Below are 10,727 nucleotides of genomic sequence, written 5' to 3'. Positions count from 1 at the left end.
TGAGCAGGAGCTGAATAACGAGACTGAAAAATTTGCACAGTGTATGCCCAGCTTAAGGAGACAAAGACCTCAAAAGAAGGGGCCTCATCTTAGGAGATTAATCAGTCTTTCACTTGATCATTTTAGGAGTTTAAGCAGAGGAGGACACTAGCTGGCCAGCCAGACCCAGCTGCAAATGACATATTCAGGGTTTGAAGAAACGTGTCTCTACAGCTGAGTAAAAATGTACAACAAGCAACATATAATGGGTGAATATGAATAACTTTTTATTTCAGCAAACGTTCAATTTAACTTGGGAACGATTACAATAACAGTGACCATGTGAAATTATACAGATTTTACTAGCCAGAGTAAACAAACATTCTCAGTTGTATTATATACCAAACAAGCAAACAAAACTCAAAGCATCTGGTTTTAACACAGACTCTACATATTGTATTGAACTACACAAGCATCAGCACTTTAAAATACTTAAAATGAACTTTGAAATACTGTTGGCCATCTTCACTCAACCAACAGCCAAAATGGTTACATCCTACACTGTGACAACTTGAGTGGTGACCACCGTTGAGGTGGCCGGCTGCATGTAGGCCCTGATCTTCACCTCACGATGCATCTGGCACCAGACACACTCGTAACACCAAAGTATTTTACAGCAGTCATCACAGCACGAACCCTGCAGGATGGAGAAGAAAAAGAAGAGAAGAATAAGACATAACTCAACACAATGAGGCAAACATGGTGAAGTCCCCATGCTTGTCTGATTTAGAGTACTCTCAGTGTTCACTTGCGAATGTGAACCAACAGCCAAGTAGTTCTTTGATGCTGTTATAAGAAGCTGGGTGAGTTAATAAAAGTGAATTTGTTCACAGCCGTAGTTTCCTGTTAAACAGATTTGAACAAACTGTCGTTACACTGTCTGTGTGTTTAATGAAGGCACACGGGGTATGTTTGAATGGTCAGTTTCACTTGATTGATTGATTGATTGATTGATTGAATCTTTATTTTGAACATGTTGAAAAAGTACAACAACATAGAATTAAAAGAGAAAAATGAACAAAGCAAAACAAAAGGAAAACGAGCAACCACAACTACAAATAACGTTCATGTTCAAAAAGCAGCAGGAAGAGGCATAAGCTTATTTAATCCCACCCCTTTTCCACTATCTAGTATCAATAGACTACAGAAATACCTCCTTGTAATTACATTATATGTTATGTGTAATTTTTTTTATTATTCTTTTTTTTAATATATATATACATATATGTTTCTATCTATCCATACATACGTATATACACATACGCACATATACACATTTTCAATAACCCCAGTAACACCTCAAAGGATACACAACCTACAAATATATATATACCCATACCTACATACCTGTGCACCCGCACACACATGAAAATGTTGGACAAGAACACCCTATCAAATCTCTACGTCTTCCCTACCCTGTAAAAACCATATCCTTAAACTGCTTTTTAAACTGTGCCATGCTCGGACATTGCTTCATATCTTTACTTAGTCTGTTCCACAGCTTCACTCCACACACAGAGATGCAAAAACTTTTTAATGTTGTACGGATACGAGGATGTTTTAAATTTAATTCCCCCCTCAAATTGTATCCCTGTTCCCTTTTAGAAAACATTTTTAGAATATTGTCAGGAAGCAGGTTATTTATTGCTTTATATATAATTTGTGCAGTGAGAAAATGAACCAGATCTGTGAATTTTAGAATTTTTGATTTTAAGAATAGTGGATTTGTCTGATCTCTGTAACCAGTTTTATGGATTATCCTTATGGCCCTTTTTTGTAATAGAAAGAAGAGAAATAAGAATGTGGGTGGCAGCTGTAATAATGTTTAGGAAAAAGAGCTTCTTTAATTACCTCCTTTAGCAAACAATTGACTGGAGCATCCTTTATGAAAGGAGAGGACAAAATGCCATCCCACAATTCATAGCAACGGCTCATCCAACTATTCACGAAAACTATCCAGTACGCAGATCTTAAATATAACTGAATTTTCCGATTTGTGCCATAAGCTAGTGATTTTTCACAACAGCCTGCTAAACACATGAAGAACGTGCAGAAGATGTGTGTCAATTTTCTGTGTTACCAAATTTTATCAAGTTGGCAAAGCACAAAGCTCATCACAATAACTCATAAAGAAACAAAACCTTTACAGGAGTGTAGTTGGCTTACATCCACCAAGGAATTCAAGGTCAACTCAATGATGGTTGAAGATTTTTAAAAAGCCTTATAAGATTGAAAATATGATCATTACATGCGTATGTATGTTCAGCAGGTATCTTCAGCACCTCCAACCTCTCCTTCAAGGTCATGAAATGGAGCTAATGGTCCAAGTGATAATAATGCTATACAGGGCTATTTATTAAAACTATATTTCTCATTGTCATTGTTCCTATTGAAAACGTGCGCATATAGGGAATGATATATGGGCACTGTAAATATCCCGTTACTTTGGACCCCTGACCTTTCTGCAATGTCAAATAAGGTCAAATTTTCATGAAATTCTACTTGTTACTTATTGGCAACATTTAGGAAATAGTACTGCTATATGGGGACTCAAAAACCTGATTTCTGCATTGTACATCTATGGTTTTCTTTCAAGTTGACCCAAAATGTGTTATTTTTATTGCACTATATATTCTTTAAAAAAAAAAAAATCAATGAAAACAAAATATGAATTTATAAAAAAAAAAAAAAAAAAAAAGAATTTATAAAACTGTACAAAATGCAACACTTTTCAATTATTCGGTGAGCTGGCCTAACGGAAGTTTGCACTCTCAGTATGTTTCTTTTTATGTTGATTTTTGTAGGAAAAGCATATATTTTAAAAAGAAATACAATTTAAATAAAATAGTTTTCACTCCTCAGTTTAGCTTGGCTAACAGCAATAACCTTGACCCTCCCTCGCCCCCAGCCTTACAGGGATGCCGTAGCGGTCTCTGATCGACTGGCGAAGCGTGCAGGACACCACGCAGCATACATCACAGAGTGGGAGGCAGCAACACCACCCGTGCTTGTTGGCTGTATCACACTGCATGCAGGGGAAACACCAAAGGGCACAGCAACCTCGACAGAAGAGAAAAAAAGTATGCAGACACAAGTTTATTTCACTGTTGAATAAGTTCTCCTTCAACAACTAGCTTGTGCATCCTGTGTTTCATATGCTGACTTCAGTCCTACCTTCAGATGGTCAGATACTCAAGACCCTCTGAATAAAAGTCTGAGAAGAGAGTTGATACAAAAACCACTACTGTTTGTAGAGTTTGCTAGATTAACTTACAAGTGCCCATATCAGCACAGCAATCACAGAGGCCAGTGCTCCAGTGCCCAGGGTGTTGATTAGTGCTGGAGACTGTCACTATCTGGGTGGCCGCCTGGTATTGAGCCATTTCTGGAGGAAAGAAGGTAGAAATAGAGATGCATTGAAGGGTTATAGTTTTAGTTGCTCCTCTGTACGGAGAAATCAAATGCTAGAATATGAAAAAGATAACAGCTGGTTTGAAGCATTACTGTCCACAGTGTGGATATTTTTACAAATAACAGTTTCCTGTTTCGTGAAAATCACTGCAAAGACCATTGGCACAAAAGTTACGAGTACATCTTTTAAAACTCAGAAATTTGATAAAACCCAGCTTATAAACTGCATTCACAATACATTTCAAACCAATAACTTTTATAAATCTACCGTTTCAAACAGTTCAAAGTCACACAAAATCTTAATCTGTCTTGAATGCTGAGCATTCAAGACAGATTAAGAGATATTTAGTGTTATTTATCCATCTTTTTCTTTGGTACATAATCCCATATATCTTGCTTGATATATTTGATGTCTTCAGTTTGTATCTACAATGTAGAAAGTAATAAAAGTAAAGACTTTTGGCTGGTAGTGAATATACATATATATCTACATATATGTGTATATGTACACACACACACACACATGCACATATAAATTTGAGCACAATAGGACTTATTTGGGTAGCTCAAATACGTCACCTGGTTTTCTCTCACTCTAACCTCTGGTCTGTCTCAGTTAAGCTGCCCACCTAACACTAGTTTTTATTTGTATTTTTTTAGAGTCGTGGCCCTGGTGTTATGTATGGGTAAAATGTGAAGAGGCACTGTTGTTACGAGCTCTTAGAAGTTTCATAGCCTTGAAAGAAATCACGAAGGTGTAGAAGAATCGGATGTGTAGAGTTAATGGAGCAATGATAAAATGTATGTAACACTAAACAAGTGAGTACTGGGTCTGATTGATTTCCTTTGACTGTGTTTTGTCGCCTTTAAAACACCTGTAAGGGTGTAAGCATGTATGTGGGCTACTTCCTATTTTTTTTTTAAGAATCCTTACCTATCAGAATTTATTTAAAGTGCACTTTAACATGGTGTTAAATAACATTTGCATGCCTGTCTTGCACAAAAGCAATGATGCATGAAAGTGATGCATCTACAGCCCTTCCTGGTTTCTTACTATCATTTCACAGGAAACAGACAGATGTACATTCTCTGTCTCATTTGGTGCACATCAGACAATACATGAAACTCATCAAACCCACAGGGCTGATCAGAAGATTCTAATGTGTCAAAGTGTTTATGCAAATAATAATATGCGCTTCACACACTGTGTAATACAAGGATAACAGGATGTTTTTTTACTGCTGAAACAGTGAAAAACACGATTTAATATCATGCAAGGAATTCATTAATAGTATTATTTGTATACTTCTCTACAACAGATATCTAATGAAACGTGTGAGTTTCTGCCTTTTTTTTTTCACATGGCTGTTGCTCCACTCAAATGTCTTCTGAAATGAAAGTATTTCATCTTCCTCCTCTGCCTTTCAGATGATTTCCCTCCAAATTTGGTATTAGTCTTTAACTCCGCCTTTCGGGCTGTCTTCTCTTAACTGGCTTCATCGGGTCTCAACAGTCTTTTAGTTATTTTCAGGAAGTGACATCTGTGCCATAGCAGTTACATCTTGAGGTCAGCTTTGCATTACATGAGTCAATGTGATTGCAAAAAAGATGAACTGACATCTGCAAAGTGTCTCTTAAATTCAGTTTAAATGTGAGGCCACTTTTTTACATTCAGAATGAGAATGACACAACAAAAACAAACACACATAAAAACAACAATTATATACAGAAGGCCTGTCACTTAACTAAAAGCCCAACACTGCCCTCCACAGCAGAACAGATATTAGCACAGCCTCACCTTCTCTCTTTCTAACCTCTAGTCATTGTTGATAAAGCTCATAAGTCTCCGTATCATTGCTGAAAGGGCTGAGTTGATTATCATTGAGTTGAGGATCTCACTTTCCTTCCTCGTTTCATGGCTGGAAGTGTCCTGAAGTGTGTGTAAGAGCTGTTGTTGTAGCAGCAGTGCCATGACAGTTAGATTGCCTGAAGGCACCCAATCACAACATTATTAGCAAGGAGAAATAAATTGTGCTCCTCTTCAGATTAAGTATGTAGGAAGATGGTGATGAAGCTAATTTAACAGCTCCTCCATTTCTCCCAACATTTACCTCTCTATGTTTTTTTTATGTTAAGGATCGGGGCACTGTGTGCCACTCCAACAGGTCCCATTCCAGAGGAGTGTTAGCGTTTGAAACTAGTGATGTGTCGGTCACGAACGAAATGGTTCTTAGAGCCGACTCTTTGATGTGAACGACGCGAGCCGGATCCTTATCGCGAGCCGTGGGTGTTTTTTTTTTTTTTCTTTCTTCTTTCTCTCACCCTCTCTCTCGCACTTTTTTCCAGCAAGTACCAACAACCGGATTTGGTGTGTGGTAGTAACAGGTAAATGAACTTTTTTTTAAAGATTATTTGAATATATATGAGTGCTTGAGTATAAATACACAAACAATACACATATGCTTTCAATTGTGTAATTTAAGTGATCTAGGTAGCTCTGTTTTGGAAGTTAATGCTAGAAATGTGTTTTGGAATTTGTACGTGCTTTTTAGAGTTTGTACGTGCTTTGTCTCTAGGGGCCACCGCATATATTTATATATAAACATATATAAATAAAACCACTCTTTTTTACATTAGTAATTCCTTTTGTGCATAATTTTATATTATTGTTAATAATAAATTAATTAAAGCAACAAAACAACCTGAAGATCCGGTTCGGAGCCGAAAGAGCCGGTTCTCTAAAAAGAGCCGGAAATCCCATCACTATTTGAAACGCTTGGGCCGCTCTGCCTGCCACAGTTTCAAACTGGTCATGTGACTGCATGGCCACATCTCATTGGTAAAAAAGTTACCGGAAGCTCCACTGGCGGCGTGTTATCTAATGTGTTCAACTAATTATTTTTTTAAAAAAGTAACGAGTCGAATTTTGCAAATGTAGCGGAGTAAAAGTACCGTTTCTTCTTCACAAATGTACTCAACTAAAAGTAAAAAGTATCGTGCAAAAAAGGTACTTTAAAAGTACATTTTTTTCCAAAACGTACTCAAGTAAATGTAACTCGTTACTACCCACCTCTGCCCCAGTCACCATATCAAGCTTAGGCTACGTCCACACTAATTGTTTTCTCTCCATTTTGTCCTCACTGAGACGGCGTTTTCCTCAAGGAAAAACGCAGCGTTTTGAAAACACTCTCGAAAACACATACCTTTTAAAACAGAGCTGCCCCGTCGCAATGTGGACAGTTGAAAACGCAGACTTTCTAAAACATGAGCATTTTAGTCATGTGATGCAGTCATGTGACCAATTAAACAAAGCTCCGGTGCGTGTGTCAAAAAAATCAACACACTGCTTCAGAAGCACTGTGTCGAAGCTTGATTCGTTTGGCCAGAGTCACGTGATCAGTGACGACCGAAGCTTCATTTAGAACCTAACTGCTTCAGTGTCTCATTCAATGCTTTATAAGGAAGCGAATCATTCGCGGGATTTGTGGATTGTTTTGATGGTGGGTTTTCCAGCTTTGTGTTCTGGCCGTTTGCTTTTGTTTTGTGCGTGTTTATTATATCTGAAAACGGGAAAAAGGTAAAATGTCAAAAATCTGCTTCCATAATATAAATATCATTAAATAACTTTAGAAAAACTTCCACTTGACTCTTTACATGTAATGTTGTAAAAATATATATTTTATTGTTTAATTAATCTGAAAATGTTAGTCTGCCAAATGTGCAGCAATTTAATTTATTTATTCTCTTTAGCTGATAGTTGGTGGGGCCCAGGTAGACTGTATAACTGCATCTCTACCAGTTTCTCTGCACTCCAGCCTCCTCTGTGCCATGTGAAGGGATTTTCCTTAAGGCAGGAGAAATTATCGCCACGAAAAGGAACAGGTTCGGCCATTGCACACTAGAACAAATTCTCTTTTTAAATAAAAATGGAAAAGGGTTACCTTAAACGCATCATGTTTTTAATTTGCAAGTTCATAAGCATTTTCCCTTTCCCATTTCACAATCAATTCTACCCCCAGGTCAAAAATATGTATAGGAAAATTACCCTAATGTAATATTATTTATAAAAATACCCGTCTAGCGATTAACTGCATGAGTGCAGGGAGGCAAGACCTCAGAGCAGAAGCATACTCCATAATGTGTTGTACATTTTGATATGTATATTATATGTAACGTGGTATTTTTCAATTATTGTATTTACCAACATCAAGAAGTCACAAGCAAAGAAAGACCACACCATGCTGCATGTTTAAACAAGGAGAGTTTACTGGTCAAAACTATTTATTAAACAAATAAAACACATTTTTTTAACCACCAAAAAATACACGTTCAAAGCAACACAACGGCGGCCCAGTATCAGACAGAATTCCACTCAGTAGAGTGAGGAATCATTATGAAGCAGTTGGTTTTATTTTGTGGATTCAAGCTGCTCTTCATATTTTTGGCCACCAGATGTCACCAGAGAGGACTGTGTTGAAAAGCTTCGAGTAATGAACCGTTTTTCAATACAAGCTTCAATGCTTCAGAAAGCTTCATTTGGCCATCACTACTGATAGGTTTGATAGCACTCCGCTGTCTTTGTTTAATTGGTCACATGATTGCATCACATGACTAAAATGCATCATGTTTTAGAAAGTCTACGTTTTCGAGTGTCCACACTGCGACTGGACAGCTCCGTTTTTAAATGTATGCGTCTTCGAGAGTGTTTTCAAAACGGAGAGAAAGCGTATTTAATTTTTATTGACTATTTTAACCGGTACGTCTTCTGTTTCCGTGATCACCCCCTGCTGCTCTCCCCGTTAGGGTTCCCTTCTAAGCTTACACCAAATGTTCAGCAACTCAGGCTGACCCTTTGGTGACTCAGGCGACTCAGGCTACGTCCACTAATGCGTTTTCAAATGAAAACGCATTAGTGGACGTAGCCTGAGTCGCTTTCTGCATTTCCTTTTAATGTTGCTGACCCTTTGTTGTAATGACTTGGTGATATAAGTAATGTTCCGAAGGGTTAAAGAAATCTGAGCTGGCAGCAATCACTTCAGAGTGTCGGGTCAGAACACTTGCAAATGTTCAGATGTGAGAGGAACAAACAGGCAGAGTCCAGGAATAAAGTTGTCATTCTTTGTATTTCCAATTGAGAATGTGCCCGCAGCTGGGCGAGAGTGTGTGTGTGTGTGTGTGTGTGTGTGTGTGTGTGTGTGTGTGTGTGTGTGTGTGTGTGTGTGTGTGTGTGGTTTGGTCTTATGAACGCACACACTGTCCGTTGTTTGGCTGCCGTTTGTCTCTGAACTAAAGTTGCGGACATGCACCCCGATGGTGCAGGGGGAATAGGAAATCCCATACACAAACCTAACCCTTTTGTACAAGTAAAATTGAATAGATTTGATTTGAAATAACAGAACTCGAACCAATTACAGAAACATAACAATAAAGCAACCAAAAAGTAAGAAATAACAATAACAAGAATAAAAATCAAGAATAAAATAGATACAATATACAGCCAGTGGCAGCTAGAATGTATTTCAAACATTTCAGAGGAATACAGATTGAAATGAATGCTTAGCAAGACAAACATGAAGCAGCTTTATGCTTTACTGTATTTTGGACCGGTAAGCAATTTGAGGAAGTTTTTAAGGTGGAAGGATTTTAAGGCTGATGAAATAGCTGTTTTAAAATACCACAATGACACTTCTTACTAATTAAAAATAAAAAAGTTTGACAACGCCACAGGAACAGTAGCTGAAAATGCCTTTTATATCACTTAATGGCACTTATTGTATCGTATAAAGGTACTATCATTTTAGAGTTGCATTTTCATAAATACAAATACGTTCGAGCACTTATTTAAACTTTCACAGCTGTTATGATAATTAAATCTATTACAGATATTATGGTGTGCCTTGATGATCTTGCCAGATTTCAACCTTTGCAGCCTGTATGGCATATCATAGAATATATTTCTTTTTTAGAAAAATGCTAACAGTTTATTATTGGCAACTTCATGGCCACTCCAGATCGTTGTGTATAGCTGTCGACTCAATTACTCAAACAAATCATAGGATCCATATCAAGAAAGGATTAAGTATATATATCAAATAAGGAAAATATATCAAATGCATGTCAAACAAAATAAGAAAAATTTAGATATAAAATTTATTAATTATAACATTGGAACTATTATTATTAGTAGTAGTAGTAGTAGTAGTATTACAACTGGCAGAGAAAAATTGTTGACTGTTTGCAATTGTTCATCAGTATAAAACTCGTCTTACCTTTTCTCTGGTTCTCTCAGCTTTGAAAAAAATTAGAGAGTGGACAACTCAGCATTTAACTAGAAATCAGAGAGGGGAGGGGGGGAAAGGGAGAGATAATGCTGTAGCTCTATATGCACACAAACACACACACACACACACACACACACACACCTCTGCAAAACGGTTTTGTTCTGTTTTTTGTTTGTTTGTGGCTTCTTTGTGGTTTCTTTCTCTTGAGGACAGTGACCCAAGAAATTTCATGTAATGCTGGAACATTGAGAAACATTGTTATAAAAGCCTCGTCATTTCCCCAGTACAACTGGACCGTAGATGGCTTGACCAATCTTAATGCTGTTTCCACATGCAATAGAAGTCAGATGCAAAGCAAAAAGAATAATCAAATTAAGAAGAAGAAGATGAATGTGAAGATGCTACAGAGTTTGTCTGCTTTACACTACCACACAGTGCAAAGTTAACAGATGACTGAGAAAGCACAGATTTAGTGTTGAAGAAAACTGCTACAAAGTATTTGGTGCATCTTCTGGACAGAGAAAAGAAGATAAGGATGACTTGGTGAGGAAGTCAGAGTGAGGTCTAGAGTGAGGAAGTAGAGGAAAGTATTCAAAGCAAGAAGTTAGCAAAACGTTTTCAAGCATGAGATTGCTGTGCAGTGCTGTAATGAAAACAGAGGGATACGCTGATGAGCTATATGAAGATAGGGGAAAGAGTTGTTTAAAAAAGTGTAATCTTAACTGCATGCCTCAGTTTTACTGCATGATAAAAAAAAATGTCTGATTTCAGACTGGCAGGTGTGATGGAGTAGAGCTGTCTTTGGTCTAGAAGAAAATTTTAAAAATGGCAGACATTAGCTACAGCACAAGATGTTTTCTGATGCTTTGGTCCTGACTGCAAAACATTTTATCTCAGTGAAATTGCAAATTGCCTTTATTTACAAAGAAGAACTCAGGGCTGTGTGTTGGACAGGGTCGTCTGCAGTACGGGGGCCCCACAGGGCAGACTTCTCCC

The 10,727-nt window shown here is 37.4% G+C and overlaps 1 non-coding gene across 1 annotated transcript; it reads right to left on the bottom strand.

The window, feature by feature from the left end:
- Nucleotides 1-242: 242 nt before the first annotated feature.
- LOC101475230 (uncharacterized) lies at nt 243-6,720 on the bottom strand. Its single transcript, XR_013096910.1, has 4 exons — nt 6,654-6,720; nt 3,314-3,424; nt 2,954-3,099; nt 243-676 (listed from the first exon to the last, which is right to left on the bottom strand). It is a non-coding gene; the product is annotated as an uncharacterized LOC101475230 (transcript).
- Nucleotides 6,721-10,727: the final 4,007 nt, after the last annotated feature.

The sequence above is a fragment of the Maylandia zebra genome, linkage group LG3, assembly GCF_041146795.1.
Source record: "Maylandia zebra isolate NMK-2024a linkage group LG3, Mzebra_GT3a, whole genome shotgun sequence".
Taxonomy (NCBI): domain Eukaryota; kingdom Metazoa; phylum Chordata; class Actinopteri; order Cichliformes; family Cichlidae; genus Maylandia; species Maylandia zebra.
This window is presented reverse-complemented; position numbering and strand designations above follow the sequence as displayed.